Source organism: Gossypium arboreum, chromosome 10 (genome assembly GCF_025698485.1).
Source record: "Gossypium arboreum isolate Shixiya-1 chromosome 10, ASM2569848v2, whole genome shotgun sequence".
Lineage (NCBI taxonomy): Eukaryota > Viridiplantae > Streptophyta > Magnoliopsida > Malvales > Malvaceae > Gossypium > Gossypium arboreum.
The window spans coordinates 59011796-59024497 of record NC_069079.1 but is presented as its reverse complement, the minus strand read 5'-3'; positions in this window follow the sequence as shown (position 1 = coordinate 59024497).

Sequence of the window (12702 nt, the reverse complement as noted above, 5' to 3'; positions counted from 1 at the left end):
TTAAGGTTAAAGTTGTAATTTGGTATTTAAGTTATAATTAAATAAAACAAACATGAAAATAAATGCCATTATCACCATTCATAGCCGAAAATAATAGGGTTTGGAGGCTTTGAACATTCGAAACTTACAAGGCTTAATTGGTATGTGATTTTTGCTTGGTTTTTGATAATTTATACATTTTTGTAATCGTTGCTCTATATACTATCATGCCCATGTATGAACTTTGGAAATTGTTGATGATTTTGAGTTGAGCTATTGTTGATAATGTGAGTTTTATGAAGTTTGATGATAGTAAATGGAAGATATGTGTTAGATTACTATGTTTTATATTGGGATTTTTGATGAATTTGAGTATTTTGGACTAAATTATGAAAATGAGAAATTGAGGGCCTAAAATGTAAAATAAATGATAAATATGGGCTGATAAGGACCATAGGAAAATTCATCTAAGGCATGATTTTGATGAATTTTATATATTTGGTGTTTTGTGTAATAAGGACTAAATTGTCAAAATGTGTAATTTTAGGGGCTAAATTGCAAAAATACCTAAAGATGTGTTTGTGTATAAAATTGAATGTGTTGGTGATTAAAAGGGTTAATTTTGAATACATATAGATCAAGAAAAGAGGTATTCAGATTTAGATCGAGGAAATCGAAGATTATCGAGTAAACGATCTAAATCATCAATTCCGAGTATAAGGTAAGTTCGTACATGATAAATGATGTTATAGTTATGTTTTAATGCTTTGATAATGCATAAATTGTATAGATATTTGATTATTGTTTGAGCATGATGATAATCGACTATGTTCAGCACTAAGTGTGCGGTTCGAAATAGCTTTGGCTACAAATGGCGCTAAGTGTGCGAGTTGGAGTAGTTTCAGCTATATGAGGCATTAAGTGTGCGATACCGAGATAGCTTCGGTTTATTGAAATGGCACTAAGTGTGTGAGATTGTTACGGTTTCGACAAATCACTGATGCATTAAGTGTGTGAATTCTTAAAGCGTGGAAAGACTTTTGAATGAATTAATGTATTTGAACGAGATGTGAGAATGAAATGAATAAATACGGGAAAGTTCAGGTATGTTTGATACCTATGTGGTAGATGATATTATGTGTATGAAGCTTGATGATTCATATGAACATATTAAATGAGATAGAATAGAATTGATGGATGAATTGTGAATTACTAAGTGTTTATTAGTTGATGTTTCGTATATTATAAACTGTTGATTATTTTTGGTACGAACTTAATAAGCTTTAAAGCTTACTGTGTGAAATGTTCTCTGTTTTACAGTGTTATAAAGCTAGCTAGCATCTGGGGATCATCAGCGACATCAATTACACTATCGGACATCTATTTTGGTATCATTTTGAGAGTTGTATATATGGTATATGGCATGTATAGGCTAGAAGTATTTAGTATGTTTTGTGATGTGAATATCTAGCCATGAGATTATGCTTGTAAATGTTGGTATGTATGGCCTTTCAAGTTGGCCTAAATGATGTGTTTGATAGGTAAGTCATATAATATATATAATGTGCATGTGAAGGTTTGAATATGGAATGTTGAATTGGCAAGTTTTGTGGTATGAAGTATGTGATAAAATGAGAATGATGAGTTTATGTATTTGAAACTTATGTAAGTTGTGATGATTTTGGTACATTGATTAGGTATGTTTTGGTTGTGAAATTGAGTAATGAATTGAATGGTATTTTAAATGGCATTAAATATATACAAAATGGTTGAATTTGTTGCCTATGAATGTATGCTAATAAAGCTAAAATGTTGTGAGTTTTGGAATGCTTGAGATAAGTGGGAATGTTTTAAACCAAGCCTAATTTCACCCTCACGCAGTTGAGCACATGAGCGTGTGTCTCGACCGTGTGTCTGTTGTAACTTAGTTATTCAAGTCAGTCTCGAGCACGGCCTAGACACACAAGCGTGTCTGGTGGTCGTGTAAGGCACACAACCTTGATACATGGGCGTGTGTGGCCATTTCGAAAGGTACACAGGCTAGACACATGGGCGTGTGGTCGGCCGTGTGACCTAAGTCAGTTTCAACCACGGACAAAGCACACAGGCGTATGTTGTGGCTGTGTGGACAAGTCAGTATGTATGCCCTATTTTGCCACGGCCTAGACACACGAGTGTGTCTAATGCTGTGTAAGGCACACGGCCTGTTCACACGGGCGTGTGACCTTTATAACTTGGAAAAATGTTTAAGTTTCGAAAAAATTTTGTATGAGCTCAGTTTAGACCCGACCCCTTTCTAAAGCATGTTTGATGTCTCACTGACCTAATATAAAGGATTTGATAGTGATGTATGACTTATGATGATTATGTAATGAATGCTAAATGTGTCGATATGTTCGATAATGTCTTTAACCCTATTTCTACGACGGATACAGGTTAGGGGTGTTACATAATCGTACAAGGCTATCAATGCCAACAAACCAAAATATGGGCGATCGATTAAGGAAAAGAAAAAGAATCGACAGCCCAAGAATGGTGGATGATGCGACGGCAACAACTAGGGAGAAAGAGGGGGAAAAGAAAAGAAAGAAAAGACGGAGGGCGACGTAAGAGAGAAAAGGGAAAAGGGGGAAAAGAAGAGAGGAGGAGGCGACAATAGAAAAATTAAATGAAAAAGAGGGGATCGATGAAGCTAAAATGTGTTAAAACACTAGGGTTGAGCAGCACAGTAGGGTTTTCTTCTCTAGGAAATGCGAAGGTATCGATACCTATTAGACAAGTATCAATACTTGTGTAAGTATCGATACAATTTATGACATTTTAACAGAATAAGCCCAAACAGAAGCCCAATTACACACTCCATCAGAGAATTAAAATAAATTCAACAATTACAAATTTAACCCGGAAATTTAACCAACATTTCGGGTGTGACAAACCAAGTTTGTTATGGCATGGATTGTTTAAGGTGGCAAGGAATACTATGTTTATATGTTATTTTCAATTGTTAAAATGTGAAATGTCAGGTATGTTGTGTTTATTTTCATACGAACTTACTAAGCTTTGAGCAAGCTTACCTTTGTTTCATTTTTCTACCTTGTAGATTATTGAAAAGCATGTTGTCGATTGGATCATTTTCAGAGCTCACACTATCCACAAATTCACTCAGTAGACTTTCAAACATTTTGGCCCGATTATAAGTGGCATGTGAATAAGTGTTAATGGTTTTGTATGTTTATATATATGTGAGATTGAAACTTGTGTTTTGGTTCAAATTGATATAGGAATAGGTGTTATATGAAATGATATATATATATATATATATATATAAGCTTCGGTTAATATGGTCTATCTTATTTGATGAGCTTTGGCACTTAAAAGTAATAGTGATGCGTTGAATGTATGTAACACCTCTCACCCGTATTCAATGTCGGAACAGGGTTACAGAGCATTATCGGACTTATAACACAAATAAACATACATTTCACATACATATTTCAATTTCATGTAATCATCATTCAACATCAATCATATTGTCCCTAATACGAGCCTACGAGGCCTAAAACATGCATTCGGGGTGGTTCGGGGATAAACCGATAACTCAAGAGATTTTCATGAAACCTAGAAAATTTTTCAAACTATAAGGGACACACGCCCGTGTGGCCCGGCCATGTGTCACCCATGACCAAAGATACACCCGTGTCACAGGTCGTGTGGACATTCGAAATGGGATCACATGGTCGTGTTCCAGCTCATGTCTGACCCATGTAACTCTCTGACTTGGGTCAAATGGCCAACACACACGTCTATGTGGCTAGCCTGTGTGCCAAGCAGTATGCTAGGTTGTGCCAATCCTGTAGGGTATACTGACTTATGCCACACAGCCAAGTCACACGCCCGTGTGTTAGGCCGTGTGGAGCATACTTACTTGATCTTTAATTCAACACCAGGGGACATACAGCCGTGTAACTTGACCGTGTGTCACGCACAGCTGAGACACACATCCGTGTCTCTGCCCGTGTAGACAAAAATAGGCTATTTACCAAGCCATCTTGCCACCCAAATTTTCATACACCTACATCAAACCAAATGACACCAAAACATGGCATAAATAGGCATTCAAACCAACTAAATCAAGCCTAATTTATGCTAATTCTATACCATCATCCACAATACACACAATTCACGAAATAGGTCATTCCATTTATACTAAATTCATGTTCACAATTCAACTAAATAGACACTTTCAAACATGCATCATTTTGCCCGAACTTACAAGCATATAACTTTTCAAATATCAACTATTCACCATAAACATTAATATAGTAATTATCAACACAAAACAAATGCCATTTGCATATATATATACACAACCAAAATAAGCCAAATCTCGTGGCTATATACAAAACCAAACATTAAACATTTACAAGCCAACTCAAATGGCTACATTCATTACTATCATATATGTACCAAAATGACCAAACTCCTATACATGCCATATACTCAAAATACTTAAGTTCAAGAGTACCAGAGTGATAGTTGGATAGTGTGATGAGGTCTTCGACAATTCCGAATCTGAGCTAGCTTGATATCACTATAAAACATGGAAAATTAAACAAAATAAGCTATAAAACTTAGTAAACTCGTATGAATTAATAAACAAACTCATCAATTATTCACTAATCAAATAATAAGAACAATATTTATTACAAAACCTTTAATCAAAATGTTAACTTGTATTCAATCACATATATAGCCATAAACTTATAGCTTCCATAAATTCAATGCTCATATAGTTTTCGTACATACCTGTACTGTTACTTATCTATTTCTCACCATTTCATATATTCGATATACCCGTTGAACCATTCGGAATACTATCGGATGCTTGGGAATCTCACACCTTAAGTGCCATATATATAGCTGAAGCTATCTCAATCTCGTATCACAATATGATACTCACTCTCGAGCTGTCGATAGGTCTGCTCACACAAGCTGACGGTTATGACGAAGCTACATGGTGCTGCTCACACAAGTTGACGAGTATCCGCAACACATGCCGGATAACTTAGCCACCGGTAGGACGTATGGACCAGCAGCCAAATCACATAACCCCTAATGACATGTCATTCGTATCCTAATCTATTCCTAAGGTTCAACCGAGATTTCACACTTGCTGAATTGTCGTCAAATATGTCAGCAGTGTCGTATTCACAATTTATGCAATATCAAAGCATTTAAAACATAAATATAATAATGTTTAATACATACGAACTTACCTCGAATGCAAAAACAACAAAACGAGTTGATCAATCCAAAACCTTGTTCTTTCCCAAGTCTAAATTCGTATTTCGCTTTTCTTGATCTAAATGTAATCAAAATTAACTTATTTAATTATCACTCTATTCAATTTAGTCCAAAATACACTTTAAGGTAACTTTACCTTTTTGCCCCTAATATTTCACATTTTTAAAATTTAGTCCTTATTTCATAAAATTACAAATTCATGTAATTCAACCTAAACCCATGCTAGTTGAATTTCAATTAGGTCCCTAGCTACCCATTTTTTTCACTTATTTCACAATTTAACCATGAATTTTACACATTTCACAAATTAATCCCTAATTGGACATTTTACTAAAAATCACTTAACAAATGTTGTTTATCTAACAACAAGCATATATTTTTCTACCATTAAATATCAAAACACATGCTCATTCATTAATGGAAAAAACCTTAAATCTTTAACAGTTTTGCAAAATAGTCCCTGGGCTAGCTAGACTAAGCTGCAACGATCTCAAAAACATAGAAATAATTAAAAACGGGACAAAAACCGTACCTTAATGAGCAAAGATAGCATGGCTGAATGAAAATCTAGATATGGCTTTTTCTTTTCTTAAGAATCGACAATGAAGAAGATGAATGCACTCAAATTTTGTTTTATTTTAATTTAATTAACTTTATTTACTAAATACCAAAATTAACCTTATTACTAATTCAAAATTTCAATAATGCCAAGCCATTTACATCCACTATCTAATTAATGGGCTATTTACCATATAAGGACCTCCATTTTAAATTTTTATAGCTATTAGACACCTTTAGCTAATAGAACTCAAGTTTTACACTTTACGTGACTTAGTCCTTTTTATCAAATTGACCATCAAATGGTAAATTTTCTTAACGAATTTTTCACACAATCATACTATCATGTTGTAGACATTAAAATACTAATAAAATAATTATTTTAACTTCAGATTTGTGGTCCCGAAACTACTATTTTGATTTGACTAAAAATAGGCTGTTACAACTCTCCCCCATTAGGAATTTTCATCCCTAAAAATCTTACCAGAAAAGAGGTTAGGGTACTATTTTCTCATAGCTTCCTCAGGTTCCCACGTAGCTTCTTCGACCCCGTGACATTGCCACAAAACTTTCACCAAAGCTAAGCTCTTATTTCTCAATTCCTTAACCTCTCGAGCTAAAATTCTGATTGGTCCTTCGTTATATGTCATATCAGGTTGGATTTCAATCTTTGTTGGAGAAATGATATGTGATGGATCTGATCGATACTGTCGTAACTTGGACACATGAAATACATTGTGGATCTTTTCTAATTCTAACGGTAAAGCTAGCCAATATACCACTGGCTTTATTCTTTGATGATCTCATACAGCCCGATAAATCGCAGACTCAATTTACCTTTGCGACCAAATCGAAGAATCTTCTTCCACAGAGATACTTTTAGAAATGCTCTGTCGCCGATTTGAAATTCAATGTCTTTATGTTTCAACTCTGCATACGATTTCTGTCGATCTGAAGCTGCTTTCAAACTGTCACTAATTACTTTCACTTTATCTTCAGTTTCTCTAATAAAATCAACCCTGTGAATCTTTTTCTCACTAAGCTCAGTCTAGTACAATGGAGTTTGGCATTTAAAACCATACAATGCTTCATACGGTGCCATCTTTATGCTCGATTGAAAACTGTTGTTATACGTGAATTCAACCAGTAGTAAGTATTTCTCCCAGTTGCCTTCAAACTCAAAAACACAGCAACGTAGCATATCTTCAAGAATCTGAATTACTCTCTCAGACTGACTGTCGATTTGTGGATGAAAAGCAGTACTAAAATGCAACCGCGTACCCAAAGCTTCTTGCAATTTCTTCCAAAATCGCGATGTAAACCTTGGGTATCTATCCAAAATAATAGAAACTGGCACCCCATGCAATCTAACGATCTTAAAGAGGTACAACTCAACTAATTTATCAAGGGAATAGCCTGTACGTACCGAAATGAAATGTGCAGACTTCATCAATCGATCAACGACCCCAAACAACATCTTTTTTTTTCAAAGACAGAGGACTCTAGTATCATCACAGGCTGTAATAATCTTGAAGGCACTTGATGTTCCGTTTTAACTTGTTGACAAACCAAACATCTCAACACAAACTATGAAATGTCTCGTTTCATGCTCGACCACCAATACAACGGTTTCAAATCATTGTATATTTTAGTACTCTCCGGGTGAACAGATAAACAACCACTGTGTGCTTCGTGTAGAATTTTCTGAATAACCTCAAAATTCTTTGGTACACAAATTCTATCTCAGAACATTAAACAATCATCGAATCCGATCTAATAGTCTGAATCACTACTCAATTCGCATTGCACTCTTTTAGCTTGTAACTCGTTGTCACACTTTTGAGCTTCACAAATTTGCTAAAGAAATATCGGTTTAGCTTTTAATTCGGCCAAAATCAAATCATCAGTAGACAAGGTTAGTTGTGTGTTCATCGCTTGCAAAGCAAATAATGATTTTCTAGTCAAAGCATCCGCGACTATGTTCACTTTCCCCGGATGATAATCAATCACTAATTCATAGTGTTTCAATAGCTCGAGCCATCTTTGTTGTCACAAATTGAAATCTTTTTGAGTCATTATATACTTCAAGCTTTTATGATCGGTAAAGATATAACACTTTTCACCATATAAATGATGTCGCCAAATTTTCAATGCAAACATAATAGCGGCCAATTCCAAATCGTGCGTCGGATAATTCTTTTCATGCTGTTTCAACTGTCTGGAGGCATAAGCTATCACTTTACCTTCTTGCATCAAAACGCAACCCAAATCGTTCAATGACGTGTAGCTAAAAATCACAAACTCTTTACCTGACTTAGGTTGAACCAAAACCGGTGCTTTAGTTAACAATGCTTTCAACTTTTTAAAAACTCTGCTTACATTTCTCAGACCACTCAAATTTCACATCTTTCTATAGTAATCTAGCATCGATGTAGCAGCCATCGAGAATCCCTTAACAAAACGCCGATAATAGCCAGCTAATCCTAGAAAGCTTCTGACTTCGGATACATTTCTTGGTGGTTTCCAGTCAACAACTATTGAAATCTTGCTCGGATCAACTCGTATACCTTCCACTGAAACAATATGTCCCAAAAATTTGACTTCTTTGATCCAAAACTCACATTTGCTGAGTTTAGCAAACAGTTGTTTGTCTCTCAAGGTTTGTAGCACAATCCTCAAATGCTCGACATGCTCAGATTCATCTCTTGAATAGACCAGAATGTCGTCAAAAAATACAACAACAAATCTGTCTAAATATGGTCTAAAGATTCGATTCATCAGATCCATAAAAACTGCAGGAGTATTAGTTAATTCGAAAGGCATAACAAGAAATTCATAATGCCCGTACCTTGTTTTGAACGCAGTTTTAAGCACATCCAAATCTTTAACTCGCAACTGATAATAACCAGACCGTATATCAATCTTCGAAAACACTGTTGCTCATTTCAACTAATCGAACAAATCATCGATTCTCAACAAAGGATACTTGTTCTTTATCATAACCTTGTTGAGCTGACGATAATCAATACAAAGTCTCATTGATTATTCTTTCTTCTTTACAAACAATATTGGTGCACCCCAAGGTGAAAAACTAGGTCGTGCAAACCCTCTATCCGTTAACTCTTGCAACTAAACTTTCAACTCTTTCAATTCTATTGGAGCCATTCTGTACAGAGCTACAGATATCGGTGATGTTTCCGGTACTAATTTAATGGCAAACTCGACCTCTCTGATTGATGGCAAACTTGGTAACTCTTCTAGAAACACATCCGGATACTCACAGACTACTGGTACTGATTCAATCTTTGATTCATACACTTTTGTATCCAGTACAGTGTAAACTGAAAAATATATAGGATTTTTCCTATGTAATTTATTTCCTTTTACTTAAATTCATCATTAAAACTAAGTAATTGTTTAATAAATTAATAAAAATGTGAAAATATGAAATTAGGATATAGAAATTATTAAAATGTGATTTTATGCTTTATTATATAGTTTTTATGCATAAAATGGCTTATTTTGTATTTATTTGAACATATTATATTTTTAAGATGAAAATGGGCCATGAATGATTAAATTAAATAATAAAATACAAAATTATATTTAATAACTCATTTTAAAATATTTCATTAATAATTTGGGTTTGAATTAATTATTTAAATTGGATAAATTTTGTTCTTTGGTCCTTTAATTTATCTATTTATTTTGGACAGGTCTGATAGCTTTGCTGGATTACAAAAAAAAAACCATCCAAATTGAAGACAAAGTCAACCCAAATTCGGCTACACATGGCTGTCCACATAAACCACTTTTTGGTTCAATTACACAGATCCTTGCAATGTTGAAGAAATTAGAGATTTGCCCGAAGAGTTACATTTGACCGAGTCTCAGTCTGGAGTTGTTATGGCATTTAAATTGCTTAAAAATCAAAGAAAAATTCAACTCAAAATCCACTAAGCATGGCCGACCACTCATTGGAAAAGATTGAAGAGACTAACCTCTCTATTTTTAGGAAACTATCCTCCTCTCTTCACCTATAAATAAGACCTTATTTGATCCCTCAAAAATCATCCCTCATCCCTCATCATTCTTTTCTTTCTTAATTCTCTTTAGCATTTTCCATTCCCCACGCCTAGCATTATCTCTTCATAGAGATTTTAGCAATTAAGCCTCTTAAAGAGCCCTTGATCAGCCACCTTGGAGAGCCATCAACAAAGGAGCAAAGTGAATAAGTGAAGGAGCCTCCTCGGTCAGAGTCTTGGGTGACACCCACTATTATTTAGGTTTAATCTTTCTTTTCTTTAATTTAATCTAAAAATATTTGCTATGTGTTCTTTGTTCTTGTTTACAACAATGTTAGCTTAATTTTATTTAATCTAGGATCATTACTTTGATTAACTAATATTTATTTGATTCATGGTTATAATGTTTGTGCCTCAATCGATCATATTTTCAATTAAAATCAAGTCTGTATTTCATTCATACATGATTGAAATGCACCTGAATTAGATGAGCGATCCTAACCAGACGGTGGCTAGTGGACACATAATTGAAATGTGCATGCTCAATTTAGATCCTAACCCAATTAAATTGCAGGTTGCATAACATGTAACACCCCGTACCCGAGCCCATTGCCGGAGTCGAACACGAGGTGCTAACAGACATAATACATTTATTTCCACAGTCCATTTAAAAATTTTCAGACAAACGGGTTACTGCATCACTGTCGCCTTAAAAATCATATCTTGAGTTTCAAAACTCGAAAACCAGTTTCGTAAATTTTTCCTGAAACTAGACTCATATATCAATCTACAAATTTCTTTCTAGAATTTTTGGTCGAGCCAATTAGTACAGCTTTATTAGTTAAAGTCTCCCTGCTTCGTGGTTTGACTACTCGACCTTCACACATTATGACTTGGATATCTCCCTGGCTTCAATATCGATGCCGTTTGTTTCTATAGAAACTAGACTCGAAAAGGAATCTATACATATATGGCATGACTTCTAATTATCTCTGGTTAATTTGTAATGAATTTCCAAAGTCGAACAGGAATCCGAAACCGTTCGCCCTGTTTCACTAAAACTTAAATATCTCTTAACATACGACTCATATGATCATTTCGTTTCCTCCATATGAAAATAGATTCATCAAGGTTCGATTACATAATTTATTCACTATTTAATTCCATTCCTACTATTTTTAGTGATTTTTCAAATACACACCACCGCTCTTTGTCAAGATCTGCTTTTAAGGTAAACTTTACCTATTTCATGGTTTTCCATGAATCAACTAGAGGTTGTCATACATAGCACCAAAATGATCATGATTAACTATTCCAATGGCTAATCGTTACCAAACATTTCCATACCTCTCAACTAACAACATACAAAACGATTATAATGTTATGATCAAAGTATATTTAAGCCATTTTCGCATGGCTATCCAAATTTATACAAGACCCAAGGGTACATGACCAACAACAAAAAGGGTAGTCCTATACATGCCATTACAAAGTTCAACCAAAAGTGTACCAAAAGGGGCTTTGATAGTGTGGGCGACTTCGACTTCAATAATCCCGAGTCTGATAGCTGACGAACCAAAATCTATAAAACAGAGATTCAAAGAAGCGGAGTAAGCATTTAATGCTTAGTAAGTTTTGAGCCATAAAATTAGACACAACTAAAATGTAGCATTCATATGGCTAAACGGATAATTTCATATGCACAAATTCTCAATATCATACTTACTTCACGTTACCAACCCTTATATTCACACACAAAAGATCAACTTAGCCAAAGGCCTAAGTTCATTAATCGATCGAGCGAATACTACTTAAAAGGAATCAATTAATCCAATGCATGTACAAAACATACCTCATTGTTGGGATTTTACGAGTGTATTAATTGAAATTATTACAACAAGATCGCTCATTCCCAACCCAAGTATCTTGATTTAGCGGATATAACCACTCGCACAAGGCCTTGGTCTTAGCCGGATATGGTCACTAGCATAAATGCCTTCGGACTTAGCCGGATATAGTTGCTAGCACAAATGCCTTCGGGTTTTGGCTCGGATATAGTAACTCGCACAAATGCCTTCGGATCTTACTCGGATATAGTCACTTAGCACAAAAGCCTTGGGACTTAGCCGGATATCATTCGAATAACCATGCACATATATCAATAAATCATGACACATCCATATTTCATTTTCATTACCAAAGCTCAAACACAAGACACTTATCACACTTACAAATTTCGGCTTAATAGCCACATACAAAAAGCATGATTTTGATTTGCTTGTGACATAATCTAATCGAATCATAATCTAAGTTCCATTACTCGAAAACTTACCTCGGAGGTGGTCGAACAATTTCGGCGGCTATTCGATCACTTTTTCCTTTCCCTTATCCAACTATGGTCCTCTAAGCTCTTGAGCTAATCCAAACAAATTTAACTTATTAAAGTCTCATTATGCTTGCTTATGGCTGAATATGACAAGGAGTTTGATAGGTCATATGCCACCTTTAGCTCAAATACAAAATGGTCATAGGCATTTTTAATCACATTGAGCAATTTAGTACAATTAATCAAACATTTCCTCATGTGCACCTTTATGACCAAATACACACATCATTAACCTAATATCAATTAACTAAGAACTTAACAAATTCTCCTTGAGCCGATTGTCTAAGTCAAGATAGGATCATCATTATGCTTACCTATAGCCGAATGTACAACATCAATCTATGCATTCATTCGTGTGGCCGAACATGCATGTCTATGTTGAGGCCGATTGCATACTTAATACATTCTACACGTATGGTCACTTGTATTGATCAAATACCATTTTGTTTC